The sequence below is a fragment of the Onychomys torridus genome, unplaced genomic scaffold (genome assembly GCF_903995425.1).
Source record: "Onychomys torridus unplaced genomic scaffold, mOncTor1.1, whole genome shotgun sequence".
Classification (NCBI taxonomy): Eukaryota; Metazoa; Chordata; class Mammalia; order Rodentia; family Cricetidae; genus Onychomys; species Onychomys torridus.
The window spans coordinates 1,744,819-1,755,876 of NW_023412870.1; the positions used below are offsets into that span (position 1 = coordinate 1,744,819).

Below are 11,058 nucleotides of genomic sequence, written 5' to 3' on the forward strand. Positions count from 1 at the left end.
CCCCAAATGTGTGTCTTGGTGAATGTTCCATAGGAACTGGAGTAGACTCTCTGTATCTCAGGCATTGCATAAAAAGTCTCCATGTGTCAATGGTGTTAGTTTCTGATAATGTGATTGACTTCAGCTACACCACTCCTTATTTTCTGTCTGCTGGGCCCTTTTTGTAGATGGGTTTTAGCATTGGATAACTTTACTTCATTTTGAAGGGTTTGCAGTTTCACTAAAGATGAGTGGATGCTCTGAAATCCCATGCTTAGGCTTCAAGCACTGCTGTAAAATCCTCTAGAGATTTAAGTCATTCACCATCATTCATAACCCAATTTGTGTGTTCTACGTAACTTTCTTTACACTGGCCTACTTTCTATATGAAATTCAGATACTACAAGAGATTTCCTTGGCTTGGCATTAGCATAGAACAGCTATGTTCTTCATTTATACTATTTAGTTTTTAATTCATCCGGGGTTTTTGTTGTTGTTGTTGTTGTTATTTTGTCTCCCCCCCCCCCCCCCGAGCTGAGGACCTAACCCAGGGCCTCTACCACTGAGTTAAATCCCCAACCTCCCATTTATTTATTTTTTTTAATAACTTACTTTGGAACAGGGTCTCAGTATGCAGTCCAAGTTGATCTTGAACTTGCAAACATCCTATTAACAGACCTCCTCGGTGCTGGTATTACATACATGTTATAACACCCATGGCTGTTAGAAACTGGGCTTTGACCCTAACAACTTTGATAGAATACCACAGAGATCTATTGTGGGACAATGACAAAAACACTTCCTACTGGTGTCAGTGACAGTGGACAAAAGAAGACATGACACACACTGAGCTGAAAACAGCAGGAGACTATTTTAAGGTGTGTTACTTTTGCTTATGTTGCATTTGTTTAATCTGTGCCTGTGTAAACACCTGAGGGTCTAATAAAAAAAACTGGCTAATAGTAAGGCAGGAGAAAGCATAGGCAGGCTGGCAGGCAGAGAGAATATATAGGAGGAGAAATCTGGGAGGGGAGAGCTAGAAGCCAGAGAAGGAGGAGGACTCCAGGGGCCAGCCACCCAGCTACACAGAAGCAAGCCACAGAGTAAGAGTAAGATTTACAGAAATAAGAGAACCAGAAAAGCCCAGAGGCAAAAGATAAACAGGATAAGTTAAAGAAATCTGGCAAGAAACTAAGCCAAGCTAAGGCAGGGCATTTGTAATTAAGAATAAGCTGCCCTGTGGGAATTTATTTGGAAGCGCGCGCGCGTGTGTGTGTGTGTGTGGGGGGGGGTCCCACCAAAAAGAGTCAAAAAAAAAGAAAGAAAACAGTATAAATTCTCATTGAAATATGAATCAAAACATCTCTGAATGGAATATCAGACTCAGGCTTGAACAGGCTGACAGCCGACATGAAAGAACACTGGACAGACCCTACATGTCTCTGAGACCTCTTGATCACATGTCCTGGTGAACAGGTTTATTAAAGAACAGGGATGAGGAGCTAGCAAGATGCCACAAGGGGAAGGACTGTGTGAAAGCCCAGAGTGGACAGAGCCATACCTGTGCACAGCCCAGACCTCGCTGACCCCACACAGCAACCAACTGTCACGAGGGGAATGAACTTACCACAACACACACGATTCCATAATGTTCTGAGAGTTTATTTTCTTCATAAACTTGACTCCTTTAGTACACAAATCAATCACCCACTCTGAAAGAAGTTGCACAGTCATGAGAAATGCTTAATTTCAAGAAAGAAGCATGAAAACTTCCTGTAGTTGTTGCAGCTCAGAGAAAATTACAGTTGTGTCAGGGATGGAGGTTTGCCAGCCCTGCTGGAACATGAGAGAAGACTGGGGAAGACACACAGTGTGGGGAGAAGGCTTGCTGCTGCTCATGACCTGCTTACATTTTGCTCAGAGAAAACAGACACATGGCCACCATGACAGAGAAAGAGAAGGCATGAGGTCTTGAAGCCACAGTAGGAAAAGGAAAAACCAGAACAAATCCTGTTAGGCTCAGTCCAGCTGTCTTACCCTGTAGAAGAAATGAACAAGGTAGAAACTCAGATCAGTGTCTTAAATGGGGGCATTCTGAACATCTCATCACGCACTCAGACTGCCCCAAACCCAGAAGTGCCCACACACTAATGTTCTATCCTCTGGCCTCTCCCTGTCTCACACCAGGCCCTTTAGGGTGTCAGTTTTTAAAGCTGGAAAGGAAGGCTGGACATCCTAAAAATCCCCGCCACACGGACCCCCTCCCCTGTCGCCACGCCCCACCCCACCCCCACCCCATGGGAAAGTAAAACAAGACCAAGTCAAGGCCTCTGAAGATGGAACTGATGAGGAGCTACAGGCTGGCTGAGAACCTGCATGGCTCCTGTTACACTGCCACAGGTGTCTCAGGGGTGAGCCCCCGTGATAATGACTGGCAAGCCTGAACACAGCTGCCTCACAATTACCCCTGGGAATATACTCTTTTATTAGAGGTCATGGAAGCAGCAGGATCTGGAAGGCCTAGAGGAGTCTCCTGGTCCTTATCTCAGAGAAGTTTCCAGAATTGTGACTACAAATCCAGAGAAAGATGGGGAAACATAATAGTAGATCATATATGAAGAGGACTAACTGGACTCCTGGATATGTGTTCTGAGTAGGAACCTTTCCCTCTGACCTCTGAGAGCTGAGGATCAGGTCTCTGCCACCTCTACCACTGCAGTGATGAATCTGTTCATTATTTCCTTCACAATAGAGTTAATGTTAGCACATCAGCACAAGGCTGAATAAGCAACTGTGTGGATGAATCTTGGCTCTCATGTGGCAGGGCACAGTCTCAGCTGGACTTGATTTGCCATGGAGACTTGAACTCAGACCCTGCCCTTCCCTCACCTTTAGTCCTCCTCTTCCACATCAGAAAAGTCACCGCAGCTCCTACAAGCACAGCTCCAAGAACCAGGCCAGTGACAACTGGAATGACGGGGACAGAGGGCTGAGGAGGCTCTGACAGAGAATGGAAGGAACAGTGAGGCCTCTGACCTCCAGCTATCAGTCCTGACCCTGCTCCATTTCTCCCAGAGCCTCCCCCTCTCTCTGTGATAGGCTCTGTGCTCACACCCACTCCTTACCCCATCTCAGGGTGAGGGGCTCAGGCAGCCCTTCATGATCCACATGACATGTGTATCTCTGCTCCTCCCCAGAAGGCACCATCACAGCTGCCCACTTCTGGAAGGTCCCATCTCCTGAAGGCCTGGTGTCCATCACCTCCATGTCCTGTGTCTGGTTGCTCCCATCCCTCTGCCAGGTCAGGGTGATGTCAGCAGGGTAGAAGTTCAGGGCCAAGCACCTCAGGGTGATTTTTCCATCAGTTCTGATTTTTTTGACTTACAAGTATTTTGGGAGTGTCTGAGGGAAACAATTGAAAAATCCAGTCATTTTGCGTTCTTCCTGGGAATCCAGCATGCTCTGTTACCTTGTTTTGAATGGAAGGGAGAGTTGGGTTGAAGGAGTGGTGCTCACCCCACACATCAGCCTAATCTCAGGATAAGGATAGGGTAAACTATTCCTTGGAAAGTTTAAGAAGCAGCACAAGCCAGCACAGAGCAGGAGAGTCTGGATCTCCTTCTAGGATTATGGACTTCTGGTTCTGACTCAGTGGAGATGAAAGACTCCAAAGTCATTGTGCATGGTGAACAAGAAACAGGCCTGAGAGAGCTTGTCGTTCACAAAGCAAGTGGAATCGTATTACTGTTTAATTGAAAAACTGAAGTATCCTGAGAGAAGGCTTAGCCCTGTGAGAGCCTCTCTCTTATTGAATTAGGAAACTCATGGCACTCTTCCCTCTTTGATGCAAGACTGAGTTAGTATTCCAGCTGCTCCCTGCTGAGGAGAAATCCTCAGGGGACAAGGGCTCCAGTCTCAGAGCAAAGTCTCCTTCCCACAGTCCAGCTGTGCAAGGAGCAACTCAACGCATTCATCCTTCAGATAAGTCTTCACCACTTGTGCAAAACCTGTTTCTTCCCACTCTTGCCTGAGCTTCTCAGCAGCCTTGCCGGACAAGGTCCAGGTGCGCAGGTCCTCATCCAGTGCGATGGACTCATGGCCACTGAAGGTTCATTCATGGAACCCGCGACTGAAGCACCCTCCAGGCAACACAATGCATCCATACCTCCTCTGGGTTGTGTGATGTCCTGGCCAAGCACTCTCTCTCAGCCCCCTCCCACAGGACCAGGTCCCTTGGTGGGGCCCTCCAGTGGGTCGATCCCTCCCACGTGGCCTTTCTAAGTGGCCAAATTTGGACTTAAACTGCTCAGAAACCCATGTCAGTGTTCCACGGATCTCTGGAGCTTAGTCTCCATGGGTTACATTTTCTGGGGGTGAACCTTGAACATGGCATACCGGGACAACCCTAAGGAGAGCTTGAAGGTTGGGGTTTCTGATTGGGTTCACTCACCAGCCATGCTCTGGTTATGGATTTGGAGCGCTTTCTTCATTACTTCTTTGAAGAATGTTTTTTCTCTCAAGATGCTCCGTGTCTGATCCTCCCAATACTCTGACTTCTGCTGATCCATCCATGGTGCCTGGTGCACCATCCTCTGAGTCTCTGCCCTGCTGTTGAATCCCATGAATTGTGTGTTGTCTACATAGCTGGCAGAGATGCACTGAGACTCCACGAGGCCGGGCCAGGTCAGGAGGGTTTGGAAATGGCACAGCTGGTATGAACCTAGGTGCAGTGGGCCTTTAGATCTCCATCCTCCACTTGGTCCAGGCCAGTCCACAGGCCCAGGCCCCGGGGTGGGGGTGGGGGGGGTGGGGGAGTGGCCGAACACCACACAAGGGAACAGAAGTTTCTGCCTGGGCTAGAGAAGAGACAGGCTTCTCTGGTGCTGCACCCCTAGGGTACAGTCCATTTGCTTCCCCAGATTAGGTCCTTTCCCTTTAGATTCCCACACTCACCCTTTGGATGCTTGGTCAGGGCCATGGTGACCAGGAGCAGCAGGAGGAGAGCCTGGAGTACAAGGATCTTCAGCCAGCTTAAAGAGTAGAGAGTGAGTCCGTGGGAATCTGTGTTCACTGATAATGTTAATATGCAAGAGGATGATTGGCTTCTCTAAGAATTCCCAGTGGTGGTGATAGAGAGCACTGGGATTGAGTCATGGAAAGATGAACTCCTGTTAGCGGAATCTCTAGGGCACTTCTTTCCTGGCTCAGATCCAGTCTGAGACCTGGTATCCTGAAGAGTGAGTTACTTACCCTGGTCCTTGTCCTCCTGGTCCTGGTCAGAACATCCTTCTGAGTCAAACTGAAGGGCCGTTGAGTCAGCAATTCTCAAACATTGATGTCAGGATGTGTCTATACAGGCTCAGAAATGGGTTGTCCCTCAAAGGTACACATGCTTGTGTGGACTATATCAATCCATGGTCACCACATTAGGAACTGAGAGTTTTGAGACATTCGCTTCATTGAACATATTAATAACAAATCTCATGTAATTAGAATGTTTAAGAAAGTAGTAACTATTCTCCAAAATACAATGATATGGTGAGATAATAGATGTTTACGTCTCCGCCTGTCCTTATCCTCAGCTTTCCCACCAGAGTTCCTTTGAATCTCCCTTTAACATTTCAGTTTTATGTGTGCAGTGTAGGAATGCAGATTCACAGAAATATACAGAAAGAATATTTTTCAGATTTCTCTTTATTTTCTGTTCATGTGTTTGTTTGAGTGTCTATGTATGTGTGAAATTTAGGAGTGAGATTTTCTATGGAGGTGAAGAGGGTATTACAAACTTTGGAGAAGGATGAACAGGAAGTTGTGAGCAGCCAGACTTCTGGGACTCCAGCTCTGGGCCTCTTCGAGAGACGCAAGCAATCTACACAGTCTAACCATCTCTTCGGTTACAGGATAGGAGTGGGGAGTGTTTTTATTAACATCCTCAAATCATTTTACCTTTTTTGAGGCTGGCCTAGAATTCGCAGACAGGAATCCTGAGCTCTGAGATAGAAGCACAGGTTGCCACATAGTTTAGTTGGAGATTTCTATCTTTGACTCTCCACTAGGTTGATGCAGGTGCTACCTACATCCTGGAACTTGGAACATCATTGAATCCTTCATAGTTTGCTGCGTCCATGTCACTGGAGAGTCTTGTTCATTGAGTGGATGTTGTGTTGATAAAATGTTACCTTAAAATGTAAAATATTGCTACCAATTTTAGAGGTTTTTGGTGCTCAAACATTTAAATAAATTTTATCAAACCTCAGTTGTCAGTATTAGCAACAATTTCACCCCCCCAAAAAAATATGAGCATTCAGAAGTAATTAGGTTTTTTGTTTGTTTGTTTTTAGCTGAGGATCAAACCCTACCACTGAGCTAAATCCCCAACCCCTAAAGAATTTTTTTTGTTTGTTTGTTTTTTTCAAGACAGGGTTTCGCTGTGTAGTTTTGGTGCCTTCCCTGGATCTCACTCTGTAGACCAGACTGACCTTGAACTCACAGAGATCCACCTGCCTCTGTCTCCGAGTGCTGGGATTAAAGGCATGGGCCACCACCACCCAGCCCATGATTAGGTTTATGGTAAGGAATTCAAGTGCTCTCAAATGGATAATGTTCTCCTGATAGCCTAGAGTTTATCATAGCTGTAGTGAGCTGAAGAAAGCCTTAAAGGAGAAATAATTTACTCACATTTTATATTATAGTCTAAAGAGCATAGCTTTTTAAAGTATGTTGCAAAAATAACTACAGGGTGGACAGGAAGAAGAGTTCTGTCCACTGTGTGTCAGAGGCTGCAGGGTCTCTACTTTGAACAAATAGTGTTCACATAGGGACTTCCTTTTTGTGAAGTTTCCTGGCATGTCATTTACTCCATGTGGCAGAGAAAAATCTAGATAGGCAGGTACAGAGATCTGGTAGATTATCACGAGCTTGGAGACCTGAGGTGCCAGGGTCACTTGTTTGGAAATGACTCCTAGTCTCTCCTCCTGACTTGGGTCACTCTCCATCCTTTATCTATTTTATATCATGTAGCTGGATCCTCAGGTACACTCGATGATGGGATGTGCAGGGCTTTCTGCTTATGCGACTCTCCTTGTTCCTCCACCGCCCATTGCACTCATGGCTGCATCCTGAGAATCCCTACCCCACTGTGTGATCCCACAAAATACAGGCGGTTGACTTAGCTGAAAGTGGAGAACCCAAACTCTGGGAGCACAGACCTGTGCAGTAAGGTGTAAAAAACAAAACACCACCGAGATTGTGAGCCCAAGGGTAGCAAGCGATGGTAGACAGACCCTCACCAGGACCAGACACCCAGGAGGTGCACAGAGCAGAAGAGCAGAAAGGGCAGAAAAGCTGCTTCCCTTGCATCCTTGCTCAGCTCTTCAGAGGACACTTCCCTCTGGTCCCTGCACCCACCCTCTGGTGTCTGGTGTCACAGTTTTTATTGGAATAGAAAGATAAGAGATTTCTTAAGTGTAATGCAAAGAACTACTGCTGGGCAGCACAGCCTGGGTAGACCGGATTTTCCCCTCTGTCCAACACTGACCAGGACTTTAACCAACTTTTTTTCTCCTTTTTGTATTTATTATATTTGTGTTTTAATTTTACACATCAGCCATGGGTTCCCCTGTCCTCCTCTTTCTAGACAATTGGACCAACTTTTACTAGGTCCTTTTTAGAAGGATTAAAGACAGCTGCTAAAAAGATTTCCTTTGTCATGCAGTCAACTCCAGATATTAGAAAAAGTTATGAAAGTTACAAAAATTTAAAATTATAAATAGGTTCCAGTTGCTGAGGTAGATGAAAGGATGTTGTCAATTTTAAAATTTATTTAATTTTTTACTTTATGTGCATTGGTGTTTTGTTTGTGTGAGGGGTCAGATCCCCTGGAACTGGAGTTACAGACAGGTGTGAGCTGCCACGTGGGTGCTGGAATTGAACCCAGGTCCATCAATGCTCTTAACCACTGAGTCATCTCTCCAGCTTTCTAAAAGGATGTTTAACAACAGAGACGTGATTGGACAAGACCTTTTTATAATCTGAAAGCCACCGTCACTTTCTCTGACGATGAGACATAGAGTTACAGAAACCCAGCAAAATATTGGTGTCTTACCATCTGTCAGAAGAACATCTCCTAGCTGAAAGACCTGCCCCCAAGCAAAAGATACAGTTGGGATTACATAACAAAGATCCCTGGGAGGTATGGGAAACAGCAAACTCTCAAGACTGGCCCAACATCAAATTCAACTAACCAGTTCAGCACCCCTCATACAGATTAAACAATACCCCATGACCCTGGCAAGAAAAGGAGAAATTACAGTCCACGTGGCCTAGCTCAGAGAGAGAGGCATCCTGGTGCCCTACAGGTCACCCTGGAATATACCTCTTCTGCCTGTGAAGAAACTTGGAACTTCTAATTCTCAAGAGTCTGATTCTTCCAGAGAAACAGGTGTGGTACACACTATCTTGTACTTGAGAGACGTGTTCTTCAGCCTCCCACTGGCAGAGGTGAATCAACCCATCTTTGCTTTTATTTTATTATTTTTTTTAAAGATTTCTTTATTATGTACACAGAAGAGGGCGCCAGATCTCATTACAGATGGTTGTGAGCCACCATGTGGTTGCTGGGAATTGAACTCAGGACCTCTGGAAGAGCAGTTGGTGCTCTTAACCTCTGAGCCATCTCTCTAGCACCCCCCCCCCTTTTTTTTAAAGATTTCCATCTTTGCTTTTAAATGGAGGGACCCAGTGGGAGGTTACAGCGGGCAGCATACCTGGACCAGGTTACCTGGGATTTAAAAACACGAAATGCAGACTTCCTGCCCTTTTGTCAGAAGTCCCCAGGGAAAATAGACTATAAAAGAGCCACTGCAGGACTTCTGCAAGAGTTTCAGGCCTTGAGCTATGGAATGTCAGCTAAGAAAATCCGGTTTTGTACATCAGAAGTTACCTATCTTGGCTACCAACTCAGAGCAGGACTGCTGTCATCCTTCAGATGCCAACTTCGAAGATTAAGAGGAAGAGACAGGTTTCAGAGTTCCTAGGTGTGGCTAGGTATTGCTGCCTCTGGATATCAGAGTTTAAAGAATAGCAAGACCTCTGTACATCAGCCCAAGGTGGGGAGGGGGTGGACAATGATCCCCTGCTGGGATAATCTTTTTGTATACTGTGTGAAGATGTGTTGCTGTGCCCAGGTCGCAAGACCCCCAAGCAAGACCACCACAGAGCCAATATCCGATGCAAGCACACAGAGGTTTTTAATAACAAAACAAGCTAGCTTGGTCCACATCCTACATCACAGCAGGTGGAGGAGAATGGCCCCCTCCCCCAGCACTTTAAGGAGTTTATATAGGAAAGGTTTACACGCAGCTTTGGATTGGATGAGGGGGCTAGAGTGAGGCAGTTCTTTGTAGTTACTGGCTGAACTACAAGCATGAGGTTGATGGCTGACAGGATCCAGGGTATCTGCAGAGACATAAGTTTTCACTCCCTATGCCCTGCTTTTGTTGAACCCAGGATATATACATTCAGATTTATTGTTCCAGTCCTACTCTCCTCTGAGGTCAGTTGAGCCCATTACTCCCCATATCTTGCTTTGCCAAGTCTGGGATACATAGATTTATTGTCCCAACCTTATAAGTTCAACTTCTGGTCACTTCTAAAACTGTTGGTCAGCAAATACCTTTGGAGGAGAGGAGGGAGAAGCATCTCTCAAGATGGCTACTGATTATTCCCTTTCAGTGTCTCTGTCCTTCATTTGCCTAAGGCACCTTCTGATTGGTTTAATAGAGAGATGAACATAAGGGTCTGTAAACACATCAAGGAGTTTGAACTGGAAACAATGCAGACAGTGATATCCCAGCCCTACTTCTGGGGCCCCTGGCAGATGCACTAGCTTGAGATGAATAGGGCTCAGGGCTTGCACAAGGAGTGGAGAAGGGAGCTGGATAGGGCAGTCCAGCAGGAACAGCCAGGAGAGTTTGGCTGGGTGACAATGGAGAGAAGCCTTATCAGGTGCTGCACTTTCTCAGATCATTCCCCTCCAGACCTGGCACTTAAATCTAGTTTAGTCTCCCATAGCCAGAGGAGGGCACAGAGTATTGTGGTCCTCAATCGAGTAATGAGTGGAGAGTGACTAAGACGTGTCCCTTTCATTTTTAAGCCTGACTTCGGGGAGGCTGCTTGCCTTTCCTAGAATTCTCTGTGGGAGTGACAGAGACTGGTGAATGGGTGATGGGAAGATGAACTCCTAGAAGCTGCATCTCTTGAGTCATACTCTCCCACCTCAGACAAGCTCTGGGGCCTTGTATCCCAGGAGCAGTGTCTGGAGAGAATGGATTACCACGTCCTACTGGTCCTTTTCACAACATCTTGCTTGTTGTGGGATATTTGTACACTGTGTGAAGATGCGTTGCTGTGATTGGTGTAATAAAAAGTAAAAGCTATAGTTAAAAAAAAAAAAAGAAGAAGAAGAATTGAATGGTCAAGAGCTAGGCAGGAGAGACAGGCGGGACTTCCTGGAAAAAGAGAAGAACTCCAGATGATTCTCTGCAAGAGAAAGATGCCAATGAGACATGGAAGGAGTCAGACATACAGATGAAAGAAAGGCAAAAAGCCATGAGGCAAAACATAGACTAATATAAATGCGATATTTTAAGCTATAAGAACTAGTTGGGCAAGCCTAAAGCTAAGCCCCAAGATTTTATAATTAATAATAAGTCTCCATGTCTTTATTTGGGGCTGGTGGTGGAAAAGAAAGTCTAACTACACTTAGAGTCCACCTCAGGGAAGGATAAGTCAGTAATTCCCAATTATTTGATGTCAGGATCTCTATACACACTTAGGAAGTGAATGGACCTCGATTGAATTCTGCTTGTGTGGATTTTTATCAATCCATATTTACTATGCTATGAACCAAAAGTTTTGAGACATTTGCTTCATTGAAGATATTAATAACCAATTGCATGTAAGAAGAATATATTTAAAAAAGATTAGCTATTTTTCAAAGCATAATTATAGTGGAAAGAATAGATCTTTTATGGATGTTTACATTCTAACAAATACTTTTATATTTCTCACTAAAAAATG

General features: G+C 45.3%; 1 pseudogene; it reads right to left on the reverse strand.

Annotated features, from left to right (window-relative positions):
- Positions 1–1,833: 1,833 nt before the first annotated feature.
- On the reverse strand, positions 1,834–6,974 carry LOC118575946 (annotated as a pseudogene).
- Positions 6,975–11,058: the final 4,084 nt, after the last annotated feature.